We start from the raw sequence: 26,810 nt of genomic DNA on the forward strand, positions 1-26,810 counted from the left end.
AAAACTCTTCACAGTCAGATGAAAACACTCAATCTCGCTGCATGGAAAATTCCTTAACACCACAACAGACCCTACTCCCCAAAGAGGTGCAGGATGTCATTTTGGAGGCCAGAAGGCCATCTACTAGAAAGGCTTACTCCACAAAATGGAAACGGTTCTGCTCTTGGAATGAGAAAAAAGGCCAGGATCCTAGAAAACTGAATTTGCCTCCGGTATTGCAGTATCTAGCTGAACTACTGAACAGTGGACTTTCATTTTCCTCCATAAAAATCCATGCCTCAGCCATTTCTGCAGAATTCAACACTGATCCACCCTTATTCTCTCACCCACTCTTAAGACAGTTCCTCAGAGGGGCTAAGAATATAAGACCACCAAGGAAACAACCAATGCCAGCCTGGGATCTTAATTACATTTTAGAAAAATTAACATTGCCTCCCTTTGAACCAGCTGCCTAAACAGATTTGCAGTATTTGTCCTGGGAAAACAGCTTTCCTTCTGGCCATTACCTCAGCTCGTAGGGTATCGGAACTACAAGCCCTCATGGCTGTGCAGCCCTTCCTCATCTTCCATCAGGACAGGATCTCCCTTCGAACCAACCCCTCATTTATGCCTAAAGTGGTATCCAGGGTAGCTTTAAATCAAGCCATACACTTACCTACCTTTTACCCCAATCCTCAAAACAAAGGGGAAAGGCTGCTACACTCCTTAGACATCCATAGACAGCTACGTTATTGTTTGGACAGAACAAAGCCTTTCAGGAAAACAGAACAACTCTTTGTGTCCTATGCTGTAGGAGCTCAAGGGAAGCCAGTTACCAAACAGACAATTTCAAAATGGATAGGCCACTGCATACGGTTTTGTTACTCCTATCATGGAAAATCTGTCCCTACAGGCATCAGATCCCACTCCACCAGGGCCACAGCTACCTCTACAGCGTTCCTCAGAGGAGTTCCTACCAAAGATATTTTGGAGGCAGCCACTTGGAGTTCTGTGCATACCTTCACAAAACACTACCATCTGCCTTTATATTCCAAAACTAGAGCAGGCTTTGCCACTGCTGTGTTGCAGGGCATTCTGGCTGATCCCAGTTCCACCTAGTGCCTACCACCCTGTGCGTAGCTTTGGGATTCTACCCATCTGTGATTACTGCAGCTGTATGCACGATGAACATAGTACAGTTTTGTACCTACCATAAATGTAGATGTTCGAGTGCTAATACAGCTGCAGTACAGGTTACCCTCCCTCCTTCCCCTCTTGGTAAAGGCCTAGGGCCTAACCCCTCTTCATACAACCTGATTGGGTTATCCTTCTATGGTATATTTGCTTGCAACTACTGTTTTTTGATTATATTGCATTGCATTTATATAAATATAATTTATGTATTGCCTTCCTTCTGGGGGCACCTGACATCTGGGGCAAGAAGGACTGAAGAAAATGGCGTCGGCTGTGTCTTGTGTGCCCCTGCCTCACTGACGTCAGGAAGGAAAGCGACAGCAACCGACGCCGGACCTGGACTTTGGAATTCGGCCGACCGAGGACCCGCCTGACGGCAGAAAACCCATCTGTGATTACTGCAGCTGTATTAGCACTCGAACATCTACATTTATGGTAGGTACAAAACTGTACTTTATAGTAAGTACATAACTATAGTTACAGCCATGCCAACAGTTAGAATTCATTGGAGTGGAGATAAACACAGTCACAAGTACTGCATCCCTACTCGTAGAAAGATCTCGAAGAATAAAAGGTCAAGTCAGCTATATTGTTAGGAACAACAAAGTACCAACAAGGCTTCTACTACAAGCCCTAGGGTCTATGGCAGCTTCGATCACCCTAGTTTCATTAGCAAGATATCACATGAGAATCCTTCAGTGGCTGCTAACATCTCAATGGTCGATGTTCCAGTCCATGTCTCACTTTATCACAATTACCAGCTGATGCAAACAGGATCTTCAATGGTGGCTTCACTCCAGCGAAATTTTGAAGAGCCATCCCTTTGTTCCTTCTAAACCCCAAGCCATAGTGACCACGGACGTATTCCTGATAGGGTGGGGGGGGGGGGCATTATCTGAGAAAGACAGTCTAAGGCACTTGGTCCTCTCCGGAGGCCAACTTACATATCAGTATTCTAGAGAAGAAGACAGTGCTGTTAGCATTGCAAACATTTCACTTAGCCCTCTCCTCAGGGACGATTGCAATTCAGATAACATGTCAGTAGTCTGGTACATCAACAAATAAGGGGGAACCAGATCCTACCCCATCTGTCGGGAAGCCCTCAAGAGTTTGGCAATGGGTGATTTCATCTGACCCCTTTCTCACAGCAATGCACATTCTGAGGGCCTCCAACGTGATTGCAGACAGATTAAGCAGGACTGTTCTAATGCCTCAGGAGTGGTCTCTCAATTCATCTGTGACTGAAAGGATATTTCGCTAATGGGGTCAGCCTTATTGCGATCTGTTTGCATCCCCTCTGAACAAGTGCAGCAGCTACTTTGCCTTGATCCCCCCTCCAGGGGAGTCACCAAGAGATGCTCTTCTTCACGATTGGCCCCCTAGCCTTCTGTATGCATTCCCTCTGATCCCTCTTATATCTCAGTTTTTAAAGAAAGCAGGAACAGGATAATCCTCATTACCCCGTTCTAGCCTCGACAAATTGGGTTTCCCTTCTTTTGTCCTCATCTAGTTCGGAAACCTTTAAGTCTGGATCCACCTCCGGACCTGTTGTCCCATCTGGATGGATTGGTTCACTCGATTCTTCATGACCTCAAGCTCACAGCATGGCTTCCCCAATTCCCATGATTGCCAGGCATTCCTCTCTTAGTTCATCAGCTAAATGAATCATTTTGGCCAGTCACAAACCCTCTACAGAAAATTGTACCTCAGCAAATGGCATACATTTTCTCTGTGTATGTCCAAATCTAATACTGACCTGTTTGCATCCTACCTAAACAATAAGTGCAGCAGTTATGTCACCCTAATCCCTCCTCAAGTTCAGTTATCGAGGGAATCTCTGATCCACAGTTATCCCTGGTCTCCTTTATGCCTTCTTGCCTTTTCCATTGGCCACAAAATTAATTCAGAAAGCTAGAAGGTGCAAGGTGAAAGTAATTCTCATTGCCCCATATTGGCCTTGGCAGGCCTGGTTCACATACCTTTGGTCTCACCTTGTATGGCCTTCCTGGATGCTGGTTTCTGCCCAGATCTCCTTCCCCATCCATCCGATTATCCTCTCCTGGTCCCAGAAACCTTGAAATTATCTGCCTGGTTCCCCAACTTCTTAGTGATGACATCTAGGTTTTCTGACAACATAGTAGACATCCTTACAGCTTCACAGAAGTCTGGAATCAGGAAGTTATATCAAAGTCAGTGGAAAAGATTTTCCTTCTGGGATACAGGAAGGGGTTTAGACCCTTTTTCCTGTGCCTGTCCTTCCATTTTAGAGTTTTTGCCAGATTTGTTCCGAAAAGGTTCTACCTTTTACACAATCAAAGTACATCTTGCAGCTATTTCTAATTTTTACATAAGGCACAATGAAATTCTTGTTGCCACTTTAAAGGTATCTAAGGCTATTCTTAGGGGGACTTTCCTTCTTCGAACATCTATAAGGGACATGGATCCTCCATGGGATATTACAGTGATGCTCCAAGCCCTTTCACAGCCTCTTTTTGAACCAGCATAGTTTGTAGACTTAAAGTTCTTAACATGCCGACTATCTTTTTGATGGCAGTTACGTCTGCAAAGAATTGCAGGCCCTTTCATGCAAACTGCCATATCTGTTTTTTTTCATTAACACAAAAGTGTTTTCTAAAACTAAATCCCTCTTTTATTCTATAAATGGCATCTGAATCCAACATAAACCAGTCCGTTAATCTATGAGATCTGATGTTATCCAAGTCACTGTTCCTCCCTTCTGGGTTGTTGGATCCGACATCACATCCGAGCCGTTAACCTTTTAGACAGAGCCTAGGCTCGAACTTCTCCCACTTCCATAATCTGCCCTCTAACCCCTCAGATCTCGTTTGCCGCTCACCACTATAGTCGTGATTCCTACTGGCTCAAGTTCTTGTGGGATAAGTGACTTGTTTTTCTAACTTTAAATCTTAGCTTTTTGATATTTTTGCTTAATTAGTTGGTAGTTTTTTGGTACCTGCAGCCCTTTCTAGTTAATTGTTTTCATCAGTTTAGTATTAGATTTGGTGCTTGATCTGTTAAACCCATTATGTCTGATAAACCAGCAGGGTTTAAGAGGTGCTCCTCATGTGGTCGGAAGATGCCCATTTCTGACTTGCATGAGGAGTGCCTCTATTGTTTGGGTGCTGACCACCTGGATGTTGAATGCGGCATTTGCACTGCAGGGCTTTGGTCAAGTGCCATAATAAATTATTATTTAAAAGGTATGGCTCAGGGGAGTCCGTTGGTCCATTCTCTAAGCCAGATCTCTCTGACCAAAGAGGAACCCTCCCTCTTTTTTGTGGTCCTCTTCTGTTAAGAAGCATAGGCTGTTGGATCCTAGCTCCTCGGATCCAACTCCAGCCTTGGCGTTCTCGGATTCAAGATCCCACGAATCTACTCCTGGATCAAAGGCCTCCTCGGGAGTCTACTCCCGGATCCAAGGCCTCCGGATCTGGCCTTGACTAAGCATGCCATGGATCCGGCCTTCTCGGATCCGAGGTGTTCAAGTTCTAAATGCTTGGATGTTCAGGTGACCTCAGATTTGAAGCAGACGGATCTGGGATCCATGTTGGTTTCCACCATTTTGATCATGGACTCTCCTTTGGGTTCTGGCTCAGAACAGAGTTTCACTGCTCCTGGGCAAAGGGGTCATTCCTTATATAGGTTTAGGAGGTCCTCAGGTTCTAGGCACATGTCCCTAGCCAGATTATCTGCCTCTTCTAGGTCCTCCAGAGGTTTGCTCATATCTGGCATGGACAGGATGATAAGGTCCTTCCTCAAGGCTCAAAAAGAGTAGGGGTGTCTTTTGTCTCCTGCCCATCTGGACAGGGGTCCTTCCCCTGTCCCTACACTTCTGTCTCCAGATCTGGACTACTAGGTCCTCGGGCAGGGTGAGGAGGTGGCCAGGATTCTCAGAGCCACTTTGTCTCTATCCCATCCGAGTCCCTGACCATCTCTGCCCTTACACCCTTGGAGCAGACTGGGTGCCGGACCTGAGCGGCTGCTCCAAAGTCCTGGTGAGGGGGTTCTGGTCCAGTTTTTTTTGAGCAGTCTCTGCCTCTCGGCTCTTTGGCTCTCAATAGCTCGGGCCGGTATTATCTGGGGGTCTTGAGGTGGTGGTGTGCTCTGCTCCCACTTCTCAGGTGGTCTTGTCCACCAGGAATGGAGAGGGGCCATCCTCCAGTTCTTCAGCCTTCCAGGTAGTAAAGAAGACTTTCTCCACTGCTGGAGCTGCCTTCCCCACTCTTCAGGGCCCTTCCCAGCTCCCCTCTTCTCTCAGAGCTGAGCCTTCTCATCCTGCTCCCAGTCAGCCCTCCCGAACCAGCCTTCAAGGGGGAGTTACCCTACTTGGGGTTCCCCACTCTTCCGAGTCCTCCCCTGAGCCCACTCCTCAGAGGATGTGCCCCAGAAGAGGACATTCAAGAGAAGACACCTAGACTCCCTGATGGAGTCTTTCACCGAGGATACGGACCTTGATGAAGGAAACAGGTCCCCCAGATCTCTGCTTGAGAGATTCTCAAGTTGAAAGGCGGATGGTCTTCCTAACCCCTGTCCTCTGAGGAGTCTGTGTTCCTGAAGGCCTTCTGGATGGGACCATCTACCACCTGGGTCGCATCCACCCCTCCCCCTGACAAACTGATCGACCTTATCGCCAGCAGGGCATGGAAGGAGACCGATACTGTGGAGCCTGTGAAGATTGGTAGAGAAGGATGAAGGCTGCCAGCCTAGTCAAATAGAATTTGGTACATAATTTTGTTATTTGTAAATACTGTGAATGTTGAACTTAAAACAATGAGACAACATTGCCATCTGCTGTAAGGGAAACTAAGTCAAGGATTTCACATCTGTTCTTTGAAATTAAAATTATGTCTTGTATGTTCTTTGATCTGTAGAGCTCGGAGTCAGCCTGTCTGGGCTAGCACATTCTTTCCATTGTTTTAACTTAAGGAATAATTACTAGAGTGTACATGTGAAATGTCTTTTATTGTTGTAGCTTCCTGAGCAGGTGAAGTGTCAAAGAAATGATCTAATGGGAACTAAATGAGAATGATGTAATCTGGGAGGGCCCAGCAGAAATGTTTGTTAGTGATTTTAAATACTATTGCTCAGAGAAAGACTGTAAGCATTTTGATCTCAGACATCTTACTCATCACTGCCTATACTCTTAAGTAAGTTATCTTAGAAGTGTGTTTTCTTGTAGCAATAGCTAGGAAATTAGAAAAGATTAGACTAAGTGTTTTTCTGTTATGTCAGAACTGTACTATGGAATAATTTAAGCTCTAGAGTACATTGCATGCTTATAAGTGATCTTATACTAAGCCCTTCCAATAAGCCATGATTGCTTAAGTTACACTACTATTGGATAATAATATTGCACAGTAATAATTGGGCACCCTTTTAAGGACCTTTGGGTAGCTGATAATTATTAGCTGGTGGTGGCAGGAATTACTACCATATAGTCTGGGTATAGGGACACAGCTGGAGAATCTGTGTCAGCCTTTCACAGGAGTGTCTATGAAGTTGTATAAATACTTATCTCAACATGTGTGTGTCAGCTACATGGGCAGGGACACGAAGCACTGGTTGGACAGAGAGGGTACTGGAGGTTAGCTTGCCAGCTAGGCTGAGATCTGGACCCTATAGCTGTGCCAGTGGGGAGTCTTATTGGGGACTTGGAGAGCAGGGGAGCAACCAGCCCCAGACTGACTGTGATCTCTGTGTGCACTTAAGGGAAATTGCACTTTACTGTGTGTATTTGTTATCCTTTCCTCTCATATGAGATGCCCTCTCTGGTGTTAGTGGTAAGGATTGAGGCTCCTTGATTGCTGGGACAGGGCACGGTCGTCACATATGTGGTGGCAGTGGTGGGATCCACTTCACATATTAATTGGTGGCAGTGGTTGGGATATCCACCTCACATATTAATTAGTGGCAGTGGTTGGGATATCCACCTCACATATTAATTGGTTTGGCAGCGGTGGGATATCCACATCACATATTAATTAGCTGGCAAATACTAATTGGCTTGTCGTGGTGTGGGTAGAGTGAATCCTGTAGCTTATGTACAGTGATCTCTGAAGGTGTTTTGTATTCTAAAACAGCCACACAGTGAATACTTAGAGTTCAGATCACAATTATTTTATTTCTTTTGTTAGCTTAGTTAGTCAGGGTGAGCAGGCAGCATGTCAGCAGAGGAGTATTGAAAGCTGACAATGAGCCAGCTGGTGGAGATGTGCCAGGCTAGGGAACTGGTGCATGGAAACCTGAGTGAGGCAGACCTGATTGCAGCCTTGGTTACAGCTGCATCAGAAAACAGCATCCAGGAGGGCAATCAGACTGGCAGTGGAGATACAATATCCTCGGGGAATGGACAGCTCAACCTTTCTGTGAAGGACAGTCAGACTGGCAGTGGAGATACAAGATCCTCGGAGAATGGACAGCTCAACCTTTCTGCAGTGGACTTAAAAATCCAGCTGGAGCTAAAGAGACTTGAGTTGGAGGCCAGGCATTTGGAGATAGAAGCCGAAGAAAAGGAGCATCAGAGGAGGCATGAGAGGGAAATGCTGCCTCTTTGCCAGAGTCATGGAGGTAATGGGGAAGGGAGTAACTGGACCCCAGAAGCACAACAGGTCAGTAAATTTCTTTCGCAATTTAAAGAGGGGGATCATTTTGATAGTTTCATTCATATGTTTGAGAGGGTATGCAAACCGTATGGTGTTGACCAAAGGCTCTGGGTACAGTTCCTGACCTCCTTACTCCATGGTAAAGCTATAAATGCATTGGCTAAAATGTCTGACATTGCATGTTTTGATTATACTGCTGTAAATAAATGTCTTTTAGAATGTTTTAAGCTAACACCTGAAATATATAGGAACAAGTTTCGTGAGCATAGACGCAAGGCAGATGAAAGTGTGTGTGAACACGTTGCTGAACTGAGCACTTATTTTCATAGGTGGGTGAGTGGATGTCAGGTCACCACTTTTGAAGGGCTGGCAGACCTTTTGGTGAGGGAACAAGCCCTTAGCACTTTGACTGAGGACATGAGGATCTGGTTAGCTGATAGACATTGTGCTACTTCAGATGAGTTGGAGAAGAAGGGAGACCTATACCTGGCCAGCAGGGCAGTCCTGCACAGGAAGTGGACCCTCAGTACTGCTCATGGGTCTAAAGAAACCCATGGTGGGCAGCACAGACTGCCCCAACAGAATCTGCCAGTAGCAGGGGAAGCCACTAGTCCAGATACACATCCAGGAGTTAGGGTTAAATGTTTTGAATGCAATCAGTGGGGCCATGTGGCATACAGGTGTCCACGGAGGCAGGTGGAGAACCAAAGGTAACTGAGCCAGTAAGTGGGAAAGACAAAATGCCAATAGTAGGTTGTCTTGAGACAACAGGGGTATGGAACTACCATGCTGCAGATGTCCTGAGAGGGAAGGATTTGGATGAGGCAGTACCATGTACTTATGCAGTTATGTGCGGTCAGGCTAGGAGACAAGCATGTGGTTCTGGTAGCCTGGGGGAGACCCAGACAGACTGCATACTTGCAGCCAGGACTGGTGAGGTGGTTACTTCAGGGAAGGAGCTACTCTGTAGCAGTGAGACTGAATGTGAGCCACAGCTGCTTGTGGGTACTGATGCTCCCTTGGACAGGGTAACTGCAAAGGTAGAGGTGAGTAGTAGTACCCAGGCTAACAGTGAGTCACCACTGTCAGAGGATGCCAGACTTCCTGAGGGAGGGAGCTGGGAAGGGTTACAAGGAGAGACTTGAGACAGGCTCAGCTCTCAGACCCTACATTGCAAGGCCTGAGGCAGGTAGCTAGGGAGGCACCTGATTCTCAAGGAGAGGGGGAATCTGTATACTGGGACAAAGGGTTACTTTGCAGAGAGTGGACCCCTGAGGGAGGGCTAGAAGGTGAGAGAGTACAGCAGTTGGTAGTGCCTAGAGCCTACCGTCTGGCGCTTCTAGCCATAGCCCGTGATATTCCCTTTGCAAGTCATATGGGCATAAAACGTACAAAGAGGCGCATTATGCAGAACTTCTGTTGGCCTGGAATTTCCAGAGATGTAACAGGGTACTGCAGGACCTGTGAACAGTGCCAAAAAGTAGGCAAGGCAGGAGACAAGGTGAGAGCTCCTTTGATGCCTTTGCCTGTGACTGAGGAGCCATTTCATAGGGTAGCTATGGATATTGTGGGTCCTCCTTGAGTACCCCAAGTTCCACAGGGAAAAAGTGTATCCTAGTGGTAGTGGATTATGCTACACAATACCCAGAGGCATTGGCTTTATCCTCCATTGAGGCAGAGAAGGTGGCAAATGCTTTGTTAGAGATTTGCAGCATGGTAGGTTTCTCAAAAGAAATACTGTCTGACAGAGGTGCCAATTTCATGTCAGACCTGTTGGCTTGTCTGTGGAAGTCCTGTGGGGTGAAGCACATGAAGACCACCCCCTACCATCCCCAGACTAATGGTCTTGTTGAAAGGTTAAACTCTACCAAGCAATAAAAAATAGTCCTGTCGAGTAAAGTACCCTTTGAAAAGCAACGAGCAGTAAACAAAATATATCTACAGAGGATACACCACAAGTTGAACAAAGTCACTGCAGTTGTAGAAATATAGTAGTTTAATAAAATAAACGGCACCAGAAAACAGTAAAAACTGTTAGCGCTTTCACGTTCATATAACGCTTCCTCAGACTTCAAACAAGCACCATATACTCACATCTTATATACATATTTAATTAATTGCATATTGCACAAGTCACTAATTGATTATGTAACATTGAAGTGCCAATGCCCCATTGGTCATAAAAACATCAAACACTAACTTTATATACATAAATATCTATGGCTTTATATTGTTAGCAGGTACAGTAAATGAAATGCAGGTAAAATAAAATAAAATATACAATAAACTATACAAATGTGTGTTTCTTAGCTAAGCTCTTGTAAGCAACTTTTTTAAAAACCTATACGAAGAAATTAGAAGATGTTAATGCTTAAACGGCCTGGCTGCCAGAAAGGGCTTCAACGTTATCTTGTCGTTGAGCCCATATTTGTGTGCCTGTAGCCTGATAATCCACTTATTTTCTATTTCTTCTGTGTGATTCCTCACATTCCCCAATCTATTAGTTCTCCTAACCAATTCTAGTGCTCTAAACTTAAAACTATGTGTAGTCCCATGTTCCATAATATGGCGTGCTAAAGCATTGGTAGTATTCTCTCTATTTACTGCATATATATGCTCTCTAACGCGTTCACGCAATGTCCTATTGGTCTTCCCTACATAATATTTATCACAAGACTGACACTGTGCCAAATAAACTAAATCTTTTGTTCTACAATCCGCATAGTGTCTAAAGGTATAAGTATATCCAGTAAATGGATGTACGAACACATTGCCATCAGCTATAAATTGACATTGATTACAGGTACGACAGGCGAAAGTCCCTTTCCTTTGTGATAATGTGGGTCTTACATCCGTTTGTTCATAGCATAGAAGCCTTTTCAGGGACTTCATATTTCTGTATGCTATATTAGGTGTTTCATCTACTAAAGTTTTAATTTTCTCATCAATCACTAGTAGTTTCCAATTGTTCTCTATTATTCGTCTGATACATCCATTTCTATCTGTAAAAGGAATGATCAACCTATTTTTCATATTTTTTGGTTTGTCAATTAATAAACTATTGTCATTACCATCTCTATGGAAAAATGGTTTGCCTTTATGAGATCTTTGTTTGTCACAAGCTGATATAGTAACCTGTACCTTTCTTTTGTCATAGCCTCTTGAGACAAAATTGTTCACTAGCTTATCTTGATGTTCTTTAAAAACTGTATCATGTGTTGTTAACTTTGATGCCCTAAGTGCCTGATTCTTCACAATGTTGGAGTGGATGTGTCTCGGATGCATGCTGTTGCGATGCAGAAGACCATTTCTCCAACAAGGCTTCTTAAATATTTCTGTGTCTAGTCTATCCTGTCAGACCCCTTTGTTAATCTAACATCAAGAAATTCTATCACAGTCTGTGAATGTATTGCTTCAAAAACAAGAAAATCAGTTGTGCTATTTAAATATGACACAAATTCATATAGTTCATGTTCAGTCCCTCCCCATACAAAAAAGACATTGTCTACAAATCTGGCATAATATTTGATGCTTTGAATAAATGCCACGCTGTTCAAAACATATGCACTCTCCCAATATGCCAACACCAAGTTGGCATAGGAGTTCGCGCAAGGGGTGCCCATCGCTACCCCCTTCTTTTGCAAGAAATACCTATCTTCATAAAGCAGAACATTGTTGTCTAAAACTATTTCCAATAATAACATCCACTGTATAAAAGCCTTACAAATTCTATACCTGTGTTATTAGGTATCCATGTAAATAGCGACTTTACATCTAGTGTTACCAAGATGTCATTAGGCCCAATGGGTATTCTGCTATTAGATAAAGCTAAACTCTCCAAAAATTGTTGAGTGTCCTTTAATATGTATATGGTGTTGTCAACAATAGGCTTAAACTGCTTATCTAAAAATATAGATAAAGACTCAGTCAACCAGCCTTTGCTGGAAACAATGGGTCTGAGGGGAGGATCAAGTAACTGTTTGTGTATTTTAGGGAGACCCCTAAATGTGGGAACCAAAGGGTCTTCTATCAAAAAATATTTATATAAGTCCACATTTATAACATTGCTTAACAAAAGGTCATATAAATGACTATGGACCCCCTTTATTAAATTGTTAAGAGAGTTGCTGTTTAAAGGACAATAAGTGTCTAGGTCTTTTAACATATTTATGATCTTAGATTTATACATCTCTCTGTCCATGATGACTACAGCTCCCTTGTCTAATGACAATATTGGTATTATTTTGCAAATCCAAAACCGCTTTCCTCTCCTCTTTTGTCATATTAAAAAACTCAGGTTTAGCATTATTACTTGTATATAAATCCATTAAGTCATTCTCACAAGCCCGTTCGAAAACCTCTAAAAGTGGATGCAGCTGTGGCATGTATACAGAAGGTTTTCTAAAAACATTATGACCCTCTTTGGTATTTGCATTAACATCTCCATACATCATTTTTAGTGCAACATTCCTTCTAAACGTTTTAATGTCAATGACTATGTTTGAAACGTCTGTGAAAGCAGACGGTATAAAATTCAGTCCTTTGTTAAGAACTTTGAGTTCATATTCATTAAGTTCGTACCTGCAAATATTGACCACTAAGTCATGTTGATTGGCTTCAAGGCCCTCTTTTGTTTCTCGTAGACCTCTTCTGTACTTTTCCTTTTCTTCGCCTTGTTCTGAGGCGACCATATCCTCCTCTCGAACTGTTTGAATGGAAGCGGAAAAGAAGGAAAATCTTCCGCTTCCACGAACACTTCATTTTCAAGGACTGCTACTGCTCCACTATTGATGGGTAGCTTCCTGCACACATCACGATGGTTGGATTGCTCCGAACTCTGTAAACCTTTCTGTGAATGCACTTTCCCTTCCCCATTGGAGTGTATCATCGCCTCTATCTTCACCTGTCACTTCTTATTAACTGTTGGCTCTTTCGTTGTAGTATCCACATTCAAGTCGTGTGGCACAAGAGGTTCTACGCTGTTGACGACCTCAAGTGATGATGTCAGTGTTTGCGCTGCCCTCTGCATGGCCTGTGCGCCTCTAGCGGCTAGTTTGAATGGAACTGACGTGGTTTCTACCACTGTATTATTAGAATAACCAATTTTCCTGTCTCTTGGCCAAGAAAAAACCTGGCCTTTTTGGAAATCTACAAAGTCCCTTTCAAGTTTTCTTTTTTTATCCTGTAGGGACTTGGTATCAATGGAAGATAGCATTAATTGTAGATCATTGTGTAGCATATTAAGTTCATTATCGCCCAGTAGGTTCTTAAGCTCCAACTCAATGTCGTTGATTTCTGTTGTTAATGTCTCTTCAGTTATGCAATATTGTTCAATTAATAATCTTATATATCCAAAGCTGGTATCAATGTTGAGCTTCTGCCACTTTGTTAGAAGTTCAGGGTATGCTGTCCCAAACGTGGGCATCTTGAGAACCCTTAAACCTCTGGGGACAAGTCGGAAGCTCAAACAAGCCTCCATGTGTAGTTTTTGCCACTGAACATTCCTTAGTTTTTGAAGTTTATTCTCAAGTGTTCTTGTAACCAAGATCACATCCATGTTTACGATTAACATTAGCCAAGTCATTATTGATTAAGTCCTTCGTGGTGAGCTTCAATAAAGGATTGGAGCCCATCTCCATTAAAGTGTTCAAAGTAAATACCTTTTCAGGTCTTGATCTATGAGAATCAATCTCAAGTGTTGGTTCCACAGCCATGGCTCGACAGGAAAAAATGTATCCAGCAAGCAATGAAAAATAGTCCTGTCGAGTAAAGTACCCTTTGAAAAGCAACGAGCAGTAAACAAAATATATGTACAGAGGGTACACCACAAGCTGAACAAGCTGAACAAAGTCACTGCAGTTGTAGAAATATAGTAGTTTAATAAAATAAACGGCACCAGAAAACAGTAAAAACAGTTAGCGCTTTCACGTTCATATAACGCTTTCTCAGACTTCAAACAAGCACCATATACTCACATCTTATATACATATTTAATTAATTGCATATTGCACAAGTCACTAATTGATTATGTAACATTAAAGTGCCAATGCCCCATTGGTCATAAAAACATCATGTAAGCAAGTAACAAGAGCTTAGCTAAGAAACACACATTTGTATAGTTTATTGTATATTTTATTTTATTTTACCTGCATTTCATTTACTGTACCTGTTAACAATATGAAGCCATAGATATTTATGTACATAAAGTTAGTATTTGATGTTTGATGAACACTTGAGATTGATTCTCATAGATCAAGACCTGAAAAGGTATTTACTTTGAACACTTTAATGGAGATGGGCTCCAATCCTTTATTGAAGCTCACCACGAAGGACTTAATCAATAATGACTTGGCTAATGTTAATCGTAAACATGGATGTGATCTTGGTTACAAGAACACTTGAGAATAAACTTCAAAAACTAAGGAATGTTCAGTGGCAAAAACTACACATGGAGGCTTGTTTGAGCTTCCGACTTGTCCCCAGAGGTTTAAGGGTTCTCAAGATGCCCACGTTTGGGACAGCATACCCTGAACTTCTAACAAAGTGGCAGAAGCTCAACATTGATACCAGCTTTGGATATATAAGATTATTAATTGAACAATATTGCATAACTGAAGAGACATTAACAACAGAAATCAACGACATTGAGTTGGAGCTTAAGAACCTACTGGGCGATAATGAACTTCATATGCTACACAATGATCTACAATTAATGCTATCTTCCATTGATACCAAGTCCCTACAGGATAAAAAAAGAAAACTTGAAAGGGACTTTGTAGATTTCCAAAAAGGCCAGGTTTTTTCTTGGCCGAGAGACAGAAAAATTGGTTATTCTAATAATACAGTGGTAGAAACCACGTCAGTTCCATTCAAACCGGCCGTTAGGGGCGCACAGGCCATGTAGAGGGCAGCGCAATCACTGACATCATCACTTGAGGTCGTCAACAGCGTAGAACCTCTTGTGCCACACGACTTGAATGTGGATACTACAACGAAAGAGCCAACAGTTAATAAGAAGCGACAGGTGACGATAGAGGCGATGATACACTCCAATGGGGAAGGGAAAGTGCATTCACAGAAAGGTTTACAGAGTTCGGAGCAATCCAACCATCATGATGTGCGCAGGAAGCCACCCATCAATAGTGGAGCAGTAGCAGTCCTTGAAAATGAAGTGTTCGTGGAAGCGGAGTTTTTTAATATAGATTTTTCTTCTTTTCCGCTTCCATTCAAACAGTTCGAGAGGAGGATATGGTCGCCTCAGAACAAGGCGAAGAAAAGGAAAAGTACAGAAGAGGTCTACGAGAAACAAAAGAGGGCCTTGAAGCCAATCAACATGACTTAGTGGTCAATATTTGCAGGTACGAACTTAATGAATATGAACTCAAAGTTCTTAACAAAGGACTGAATTTTATACCGTCTGCTTTCACAGACGTTTCAAACATAGTCACTGACATTAAAAAGTTTACAAGGAATGTTGCACTAAAAATGATGTATGGAGATGTTAATGCAAATACCAAAGAGGGTCATAATGTTTTTAGAAAACCTTCTGTATACATGCCACAGCTGCATCCACTTTTAGAGGTTTTCGAACGGGCTTGTGAGAATGACTTAATGGATTTATATACAAGTAATAATGCTAAACCTGAGTTTTTTAATATGACAAAAGAGGAGAGGAAAGCTGTTTTGGATTTGCAAAATAATGCCAATTTTGTCATTAGACAAGCAGACAAAGGGGGAGCTGTAGTCATCATGGACAGAGAGATGTATAAATCTTAAGATCATAAATATGTTAAAAGACCTAGACACTTATTGTCCTTTAAACAGCAACTCTCTTAACAATTTAATAAAGGGGGTCCATAATCATTTATATGACCTTTTGTTAAGCAATGTTATAAATGTGGACTTATATAAATATTTTTTGATAGAAGACCCTTTGGTTCCCACATTTAGGGGTCTCCCTAAAGTACACAAACAGTTACTTGATCCTCCCCTCAGACCCATTGTTTCCAGCAAAGGCTGGTTGACTGAGTCTTTATCTATATTTTTAGATAAGCAGTTTAAGCCTATTGTTGACAACACCATATACATATTAAAGGACACTCAACAATTTTTGGAGAGTTTAGCTTTATCTAATAGCAGAATACCCATTGGGCCTAATGACATCTTGGTAACACTAGATGTAAAGTCGCTATTTACATCGATACCTAATAACACAGGTATAGAATTTGTAAGGCTTTTTTTGTTGGAAAAGGGGATTACTAACACCAAGGTTATACAGTGGATGTTATTATTGGAAATAGTTTTAGACAACAATGTTCTGCTTTATGAAGATAGGTATTTCTTGCAAAAGAAGGGGGTAGCGATGGGCACCCCTTGCGCGAACTCCTATGCCAACTTGGTGTTGGCATATTGGGAGAGTGCATATGTTTTGAACAGCGTGGCATTTATTCAAAGCATCAAATATTATGCCAGATTTGTAGACGATGTCTTTTTTGTATGGGGAGGGACTGAACATGAACTATGTGAATTTGTGACATATTTAAATAGCACAACTGATTTTCTTGTTTTTGAAGCAATACATTCACAGACTGTGATAGAATTTCTTGATGTTAGATTAACAAAGGGGTCTGACAGGATAGACACAGAAATATTTAAGAAGCCTTGTTGGAGAAATGGTCTTCTGCATCGCAACAGCATGCATCCGAGACACATCCACTCCAACATTGTGAAGAAACAGGCACTTAGGGCATCAAAGTTAACAACACATGATACAGTTTTTAAAGAACATCAAGATAAGCTAGTGAACAATTTTGTCTCAAGAGGCTATGACAAAAGAAAGGTACAGGTTACTATATCAGCTTGTGACAAACAAAGATTTCATAAAGGCAAACCATTTTTCCATAGAGATGGTAATGACAATAGTTTATTAATTGACAAACCAAAAAATATGAAAAATAGGTTGATCATTCCTTTTACAAATAGAAATGGATGTATCAGACGAATAATAGAGAACAATTGGAAACTACTAGTGATTGATGAGAAAATTAAAACTTTAGTAGATGAAACACCTAATATAGCATACAGAAATATGAAGTCCCTGAAAAGGCTTCTATTCTATGAACAAACGGATGTAAGACCCACATTATCACAAAGGAAAGGGACTTTCGCCTGTCGTACCTGTAATCAATGTCAATTTATAGCTGATGGCAATGTGTTCGTACATCCATTTACTGGATATACTTATACCTTTAGACACTATGCGGATTGTAGAACAAAAGATTTAGTTTATTTGGCACAGTGTCAGTCTTGTGATAAATATTATGTAGGGAAGACCAATAGGACATTGCGTGAATGCATTAGAGAGCATATATATGCAGTAAATAGAGAGAATACTACCAATGCTTTAGCACGCCATGTTATGGAACACGGGACTACACATAGTTTTAAGTTTAGAGCACTAGAATTGGTTAGGAGAACTAATAGATTGGGGAATGTGAGGAATCACACAGAAGAAATAGAAAATAAGTGGATTATTAGGCTACAGGCACACAAATATGGGCTCAACGACAAGATAACGTTGAAGCCCTTTCTGGCAGCCAAGCCGTTTAAGCATTAACATCTTCTAATTTCTTCGTATAGGTTTTTAAAAAAGTTGCTTACAAGAGCTTAGCTAAGAAACACACATTTGTATAGTTTATTGTATATTTTATTTTATTTTACCTGCATTTCATTTACTGTACCTGCTAACAATATGAAGCCATAGATATTTATGTACATAAAGTTAGTGTTTGATGTTTTTATGACCAATGGGGCATTGGCACTTTAATGTTACATAATCAATTAGTGACTTGTGCAATATGCAATTAATTAAATATGTATATAAGATGTGAGTATATGGTGCTTGTTTGAAGTCTGAGGAAGCGTTATATGAACGTGAAAGCGCTAACTGTTTTTACTGTTTTCTGGTGCCGTTTATTTTATTAAACTACTATATTTCTACAACTGCAGTGACTTTGTTCAGCTTGTGGTGTACCCTCTGTACATATATTTAGTTTAAACTCTACAATCAAGTCCATGTTATGAGCATTTGCAGATCAGTTTGAGAGGGAGTGGGACAAATATTTGCCCCATCTGTTTTTTGCTTACAGAGAGGTTCCCCAGGAATCCAAAATTTTTTTCATCCTTTGAGTTGCTGTATGGGCATAGGGTGAGGGGACCTCTAGATTTGATTCGAGATGAGTGCGAGTCTCACAAGGAGTCAGTTGTGGCATACGTCCTAAACCTCAGGACAAGGCTCAGGGAACTCATGGCCTTGGTCCAGGAGAACCTGGCAGAAACCCATTAACAGAAAAAGGTGTGGTATGACAGGAATGCTTAAGCTAGAGAGAATGCTGTTGGGCAGCAGGTAAGGGTTCTCATTCCTGTCAGACACAAGCTGCAAGCAGCTTGGGAGGGTCCCTACAAGGTGGTAAGAAAGGTAAGTGATGTTAACTACATGGTGGAACTGCTAGGCAGATGGCAGGGGCACAAATTGTACCACGTTAACATGATGAAACCTTACTATGATAGGGAGGCCCTTGTACTGTGCATTTGCAGTGGATTGCAGGAGGAGTCTGAGGGAGATGTGGAAACTGATCTCCTCCATGAGGCTCGGGCTGACACCTCAGTGGAAGGGGTAGCAATATCCCAGCAGCTATCTCATACACAGGTTTGAGAAATCCGAGCAGTGTTGCAGGAATTTGGGGACATGTTCACTGGGAAACCAGGGTGCACCCACCTGGTGCAGCACCAGGTGGATACAGGACCCCAAAGGCCTATTAGGCAGGCCCCTTATAGGGTGCCTGAGAGAGTCAGACAGACTCTGAGGGAGGCGGTACAGGAGATGTTGGAACTAGGGGTGATTCAAGAGTCCAACAGTCCTTGGGCCTCCCTAGTGGTGCTGGTGCCAAAGAAGGATGGCAGCACAAGGTTCTGTGTGGACTACAGGAAATTAAAGAGTTACACAGTGTCGAATGCTTACCCCATGCCTAGGGCAGATGAGGCCCTAGAGCAGCTGGGTGGGGCTAAGTATCTTACAACCATTGATCTTACCAAGGATTACTGGCAGGTGCCTTTGACTTCCAATGCTAGAGAGAAGTCAGCCTTTGTGACTCCTTTTGGCTTGTATGAGTTCACAAAGATGCCTTTTGGGATAAAGAATGCCCCAGCAACTTTCCAGAGGCTGGTAGATAATATCTTAGCAGGAGGGTTTGCCCTTGCTTACCTAGATGATATTGTCATCTACAGCCATTCCTGGCCAGAGCACCTTCAGCATGTCAGGGAGATGCTGGACAGACTACGGAGGGCAGGGTTGACCATTAAGCTGAGCAAATGTCAGGTGGGTATGGCAGAGGTCTCCTATCTAGGACATAGAGTGGGGAGTGGTAACATAAGGCCAGAACCTGCCAAAGTGGAAGCCATTCAGGCATGGCCCTGCACCTGTTACTAAAACTCCAGTGAGGACATTCTTAGGGACAGCAGGGTACTACAGAAAGGTCGTCCCCAGTTGTAGTACCATAGCTGCTCCCCTCACAGACCTGACAATGAAGAACAGGCCAGATAAGTTAGTGCGGACCCCAGCATGTGAGCAGGCATTCCAGAAGCTTAAAGAAGCTTTGGGAGGACACCCTGTGTTAGCCAGTCCAGATTACAGCCAAGAATTTGTTGTGCAAGTGGATACTTCGAACCATGTGGTGGGGGCTGTACTTAGCCAGATTTCTTCAGAGGGAGAAGAGCACCCAGTGGTTTATCTCAGTCGTAGGCTGCAACCCAGGGACGAATGCTATGCAGCTGTAGAAAAGGAATGTCTAGCCATAGTGTGGGCACTACAGAAACTTCAGCCTTATCTGTATGTAAGAAAATTCACTGTAAAGACAGATTACCACCCTGTAACATGGTTAAACAGAGCCAGTCAGCAAAATGCCAAGTTGCTAAGATGGAGCCTGGGGTTGCAAACATATGATATGTCAGTGCAGCACCGCAGTGGGATTAGCAATGCCAATGCAGATGGGCTCTCAAGACAGGGAATGGGGTGAGGTTCACTCAGATAGACCTAACCCTCTAAAGCGGCGTTTATCAAGGGTTACTTGTAAAACTAGCTTGAGTTCTCCGTGGGGGGGGGGGGGTGTGAAGATTGGTAGAGAAGGGTGAAGGCTGCTATCCTAGTCAAATAGAATTTGGTACATAATTCTATTATTTGTAAATACTGTGAATGTTGAACTTGTACCCACGGTGGTGGTGCTGCGGTAGCGTTGTCGCCTCACAGTAAGACGCTGTCCGGTTTGATTGTCAGCTAGAGCGTCTTCTGCGTGGAGACATGCGTGAATGGGCGTACCTTCGTTGAAGGTTGTGCGTCAGGCCTGGCAAGCCGGTATGTAAAAATCACCTGCCAATCATTAGCGGACCGGAGTTCCGCTGTGGCAACCCCTAACCGGGAAAAGCCGAAAGACACAAACAAACTGTGAATGTTGACTTAAAACAATGTGGCAACATTGCCATCTGCTGTAAGGAAAACTAAGTCAAGCATTTCACATCTGTTCTTTGAAATTTAAATTATGTCTTGTATGTTCTTTGATCTGTAGAACTCGGAGTCAGCCTGTCTGGGCTAGCACATTCTTTCTATTGTTTTAACTTAAGGAATAATTACTAGAGTGTACATGTGAAATGTCTTTTATTGTTGTAGCTTCCTGAGCAGGTGTTAGCTTGGTAAATAATGTAGCCTGTTGGCCTGGGAACTCCAGGCTGTCAAAGAAATGATGTAATGGGAACTAAATGAGAATGATGTAATTTGTGAGGGCCCAGCAGAAATGTTTGTTAGTGACTTTAAAAACTATTGCTCAGAGAGAGACTGTAAGCATTTTGATCTCGGACATCTAACTCAGCACTGCCTATGCTCTTAAGTAAGTTATCTTAGAAGTGTGTTTTCTTGTAGCAATAGATAGGAAATTAGAAAAGATTAGACTAAGTGTTTTTCTGTTACGTCAGAGCTGTACTACGGAATTATTTTAAGTTTCTGTGTGATCTCTGAAATCTTGAGTAGCAGTGTGGTGAAGTAGTATCGTCTTGTGTTTTTAATATTTATTATTGAAAATTTTAAACTCTTTTCAACTGTGGCTGGTTTATATAGAGATAATTTAAGCTCAAGTACATTGCATGCTTATAAGTGATCTTGTACTAAGCCCCTCCAATAAGCCTTGATTGCTTAAGTTACACTACTATTGGATAATAATATTCCACAGTAATAATTGGACACCCGTTTAAGGGCTTTTGAGTAGCTGATAATTATTAGCTGGTGGTGGCAGGAATTACAACTGTTTAGTCTGGGTGTAGGGGCACAGCTGGATAATCTGTGTCAGCCTTTCCCAGGAGTATCTGTGAAGCTGTATAAATACTTATCTCAAAGTGTGTGTGTGTGTGTCAGCTACTTGGGCAGGGACATGAAGCACTGGTTGTTCAGAGAGGGTACTGGAGGTTAGCTTGCCAGCTAGGCTGAGATCTGGACCCTGTAACTGTGCCAGTGGGGACCTGGAGAGTAGGGGAGGCAGCCCCAGACTGACTGTGATCTCTGTGTGCACTTAAGGGAAATTGTACTTTACTGTGTGTATTTGTTATCCTTTCCTCTCATATGAGATGCCCTCTCTGGTGTTAGTGGTAAGGGTTGAGGCTCCTTGATTGCTGGGCCAGGGCACAGGCGTCACAGAGCCAGTGCCCAAACGAGCGGACAGATTTTTAAGTCCTCCCTCAGACATACACTGACTTGCAGTGAACGAGAAGGGAAGGCCTTGTTGGCAGTGAGAATCAAGTTTTCCACTCCTCAGAGGTCCTTTCTAAGGCACAATGAGTAAGTAAGAAAATTTGGTTCAGGAAGTCGCAGTCTTCCTTTCAAGAGACTCTGGATGAACCCTCTTCTAAAGGTTGGGGGAGAGGGTTCAATGGTAGACGTCACCTGAGAGGCAGAGGGGGTCTGCAAAATCAGAGCTCAGGGAGCCCTTCTCTGAGAAGCCCTTCCAGCATGTGTTGCCCGACTGTCCTGTCCTAGAGACAGTTGGGAGCTGTTTGTCTTTGCACCCTTTGGCCTTGGCAAATATCACACAAGAGATTGGTGGGTGGTAAGCATTATTTCCAGGGGTTATTTTATTCCCTTTTCCCACCCCACAACCACCCAGGAAAATTCTCCCCCATGCATCACCTCATCAAGGGTAGTTAGTTCAACAAGAAGTGCTCACGTTTTTTCAGAACAGAGCCATCCAAGAGGTCCTGCCAGGACACTGAGGATCAGGAACTTACTCACTTCTTTTTGCTGGCAAGGAAAACGGGGGACCTACATCCAGTCCTGGACTTGAGCGAGTTAAATCTCTCCATCAAGAAGTCAAAGTTCCAGATGGTCACAGTACAGTCCATCATGCCCCTTCTGCACAAGGATGAGTGGATGTGCTCTGTGGATCTCCAGGATACATGCTATCATATAAAAATAGACAGGTGCTCCCGGAGACATCTCAGTTTTCACGTAGGGGCCAATCATTGCCAGTTCAAGACTCTACCATTTGGTCTCACCACAATAGCCCCCCCCCCCCCCACGGTGTTCACCAAGTGCATGGCAGTGTTTGCAGCTCACATGAGACTGCAGAGATCCCAGGTGTTTCCTTACCTTGACGATTGGCTCCTCACAGCTCCCAGGAAGTACTGTTTAGCCGCAGCCGCTCAGTACCTTCTTCGCCTGTTCGACCGGCTAGGAATTACCGTGAATGTACCCAAGTCAAATCTGATTCCGACCCAGAACTTGATTAGTATCCAGCTAGACACTGTATCAGAGATTGCAGCATTACCCCAGGCATATACAACTAATCAGATCCTATGTTCAATGTCTCTTAGACTTGTCTCGTCCTCAGGTCTGTTTCATTCTCAGGGCCTTGGGGTCCATGGCAATGGCAATCTATCTGGTGCTGTTAGCCAGGTTTTATATGAGGGTGCTACAGTGGACTCTAGTGGTCCAGTAGTCTTTTGTCTCACCCAATGACAGCTTCCATCCGCCTCACTCAGGTGTGCAGGTGTCATCTTCTTTGGTGGATTCAGTCTCCCTATCTCCTCATGGGCAAACCCTTTTCATCTCCTTCTCCCAGTGCCATGGTGACCACGGATGCTTCCTTCCTGGGGGGGGGGGGGGGTATTGCCAGGGAAAGACTATCCAAGGTACATGGTCCACCATGTCCAGAGACCAAACTGCACATAAATGTACTGGAGATGAGGGCAGTTCTTCTTACATTGCATGCCTTTCAGGACTGCCATCCTCAGGGTGCCATTGCAGTGCACAAGGACAACATGGCAGTTGTGTGGTACATCAACAAACAAGGGGGCACACATTCTTATCTGCTTTGTCGCGAGGCCATGAAAGTGTGGAAATGGGCTATGTCCTCTGGATGCTTTCTAATTCCAATGCGCATTCCCAGGAGACCAATGTTCTGGCAGACAAGCTCAGCCAAGCTGTCTTTTGTCCCCATGAGTGGTCCCTGAATCTCTCAATGGCGAGAGAGATATTCCTTCATTGGGGTCAACTGAGCTGTGATCTGTTTGCTTCCCCTCTCAATCACAAATGTAGCGAGTACTTCGCCCTGATCCCCACCAGCCAGGGAGTCCCCTCAGGAATGCTCTAGCTCATAATTGGGCCCCGGGGTCTGTGTTACACTTAATTCCCCTATACCTCTCATTCCCAGGGTACTCCAGAAAGCTTGATGCCTTAAGGCTCCATTGATTCTCATTGCCCCCTTCTGGCCTTGGCAGGTATGGTTTCCCCTCCTCAGGTCTCATCTGAAGTACCCCCCCTTGGGTACTGGATCAGTTTCTGGATCTGATGTCTCATCCCTCTTATTTTCTGATCCCAAACCTTCAGACCCTTCATCTGACCACGTGGTTTGTCCACTTCCTGTAATTTGAAACCAGCCCAGGCTTGCCTCTCCCATTAGAAACATTAATCTGGCCTCTCAAAAGGCTTCCATCGGGAAGGTCTGTGGTAGTAAATAGAAAAGGTTTTCTATCTGGGCCAGTCAGCGGAATCTGGATCCCTTTTCCGCTTCCATTCCAGACATCTTATTATTCTTGTTTTCTGTTTTTCAGACTGGAGCCAGTTTCTCCGCTATTAAGCTGCACCTGGCCGCCATCTCTAATTTTCATGTTGGCAACGAACCTACCTTTTCTTCTCGCCTTTGTAAGGCCTTTTTGAAAGGTGTCTTCCTATCAAAGATCCCTTTCCTCCTTGGGACCTCCTTTTTGTGCTGCAGTCTCTTTACAGAGAGCCCTTTCGAGCCTGCTGCAACCTGCGACATTAAGATTTTGTCTTGGAAGACCACCTTTTTGGTGGCTATAACATCAGCTAGGTGAGTGTCTGAATTGCAGGCTGTTTCCATTAAGCTTGCATACATGATTTTTCATAGAGACAGAATTGCTCTCAGGACTAATCCCTCCTTCATGCCTAAGGTAGCCACTGAAACAAATTTGAATCAAACCATTCAGTTGCCAGTTTTCTTTCCTAACTATTCCAATAAAGGAGGGCACATGCTTGATGTACATAGCTAATTGCAGTTCTGTTTAAACAGAACAAAGAGCTTTCGTAAATCTGACCAATTGTTTGTGGCCTTCACTGTTAACGGACTGTGTCGGGCAGTGTCCAAGATTACAATTTCTCATTGGATATCCCAGTGTATTGCTACAATTTATACTTCTAAGGGATTGCCTTTGCCAGGACCTGTCAAAACTCATTCCACTAGATATGTGGCTATGTCAGCTGCCTGTTTAGCCCAACATTCCTTACATGAGATTTGTACTGCAGCCACCTGGTCTGCTTCTCACACCTTCATTACTCATTACAAGCTCCACCTAGTTTCCAGGAATAGGGCTTCCTTTGGCTCCACATTTCTTCGGCATGTCCTTTCATGAGGCCATCCAGGATTGTATTGTAGCTGGGGACTCTGACCCAGAAGTGAGGAATAGTGCTATAGATAACATCACATAAAGCGTTACGTGCTTACCATAACTTAGCATCTGTGTTATCCTGTGTCACTATTCATCACTGTCCCTCCCTCCTTCCACCATCCTGTTGGATCTAGAGCAAGCGGAGGTATCCTGTCCGGTAGTACATGTCTACTCTGTCTTCTAGCCCAAGGGCAAACATGATCTGAGGGATTAGAGGGCAGCAAGGGATTATGGGAGTGGGAGGGGCTCGAGCCTAGGAACTGTCTGAAAAGTTGCTGGCTAAGATCTGATATCGGATCCTATGACCCAGAATTGATGAATAGTGACATAGGATAACACAGATGTTAAGTTACGATAAGTACATAACTCTTTTTTATCTTTCAGGAGTTTTCAAGTAAAGAGGAGTGCATATTGCATTTACATGATGTTCACAGACAACTTAGGTTCTAGCTACATAGAACTTAAGATGTTATGTGGTCCTGTCTCACCTACATTCCTTACTCATGGGTCCGGAGCCGAGAATCGGCTCCGACTCGGCCAAACTTTGTAGCACAAAGTCTCTAATTGGCTGGGCTAACCCGGTATCCCAGGGTGCATCTCGCCCTAGCCCCAGATCTCGTTTGCTGCTCGTAGAGTTAGGACGTGGTCTCGCTTGGCTGTGGCTAAGTACCATTTTAAATACCTTTAAAATACTTTTAGTATTTTAGCAGTCTCTTTTTGTCAAAAGCTATCTTCATAGCTATTTTTCGTGCTTGATTAGTTGTTGCGTGAGGTTGAGAGTTGTTTGTGGTATCCCTACTGTTTCGCGGGCTAGGCCCGTTTAAGTTAGAGGACCTAGTCCTCTCCTGTGTCCTCCTGGTTGTGATTTGCTGTTGTGTTAGTGGTTAACAATTTGTTTTAGGAAGCGTTTCAGTTAGAGTTTCCTTGTCCTGTCAGGTGTTTGTCGGTCTTCCTGCCCTCCGTTAGTGTTTGACTCTGTCGGTTGTTTGTGGCGCGGTTGCTTGCCATGGCGAAAGAACTGAAGGAACATAAACCCTCTGGGTTTAAGAAGTATACTAAATGTGGCCATAAAATGTCCATCACAGATGGGCACTCTATCTGTGTGTATTGTCTTGGGGCTATTCACTTGCAAGAGTCCTGCAGTTTTTGTCATGTGTTTAGCCCTAGGGTACTACAGGAACATAAAAACAAACTGATTTTGCAGGGTCTGATTAAGCCCTCCTTTGAAGAGGCCTTGGAGTCGTCCCCGCCTTCTAGTACCAAGTCTAAGCCTCCTAAGGCCAAGAAAAGATCTCCGGCTCCATCTGCTTCTTCGGAGCTTTCTGAGAAGGTTTGTAAATTGGTTACTTCCTCCTCGGCTCCTCCATCCTCGGGGCCGAAGGAGAAGGTCTCAGAAATGGACACTACATCCTCGGCTCCATTGCCCTCGGGGCCGAAGGAGAAGGACTCTGATATGGATACTACCTCCTCAGTTCCATTGTCCTCGGGGCCGCAGGAGGTATCTGTTGTACTGAGGTCAACCTCGGCTCCGATATTATTGGAACCTCTTCGGAGCAGGTCACCCAGTGTCAGGCATGAGTCTCCAGTCGGGAGAACTAGATCTCCCTCTATTTCTTCCAAATCCTCTAGGCTGTCTGATTTGGATGTGGATAGGGTGGTTCAGAGCCTCCTACAGTCGCCGGTGTTAGCAAAATTGTTTTCGGCTCCGACCCAGTCGGCTCCGGAGCCGGTTCCCATGCTTGTTTCGATGATTCCTCCTCCGAACACCCATGTGTCGTCGGAGCCGGAGGGCCCCTCGCCGAGTGATGTTCTGGTGTCAGCTCCGATACCTCGGGCGAGTCTATTGGAGCCAGCTTCGGCTCCTACCAGTTCGGCTCCGTCCTCTGGTCTCGGCACTCGGGTTTCCTCAGTTGGACCCGAGGGGGATGCCTCGGGACTCCTGTCGGTTCCGAGCCTCCCTCTCGATGCTTAGGCTCGGGGAATCTCGACTCCGATCGTGGTCTCGGAGAC

The sequence above is a fragment of the Protopterus annectens genome, chromosome 2.part0 (genome assembly GCF_019279795.1).
Source record: "Protopterus annectens isolate FY-2018-M chromosome 2.part0, PAN1.0, whole genome shotgun sequence".
NCBI classification, from domain to species: domain Eukaryota; kingdom Metazoa; phylum Chordata; order Ceratodontiformes; family Protopteridae; genus Protopterus; species Protopterus annectens.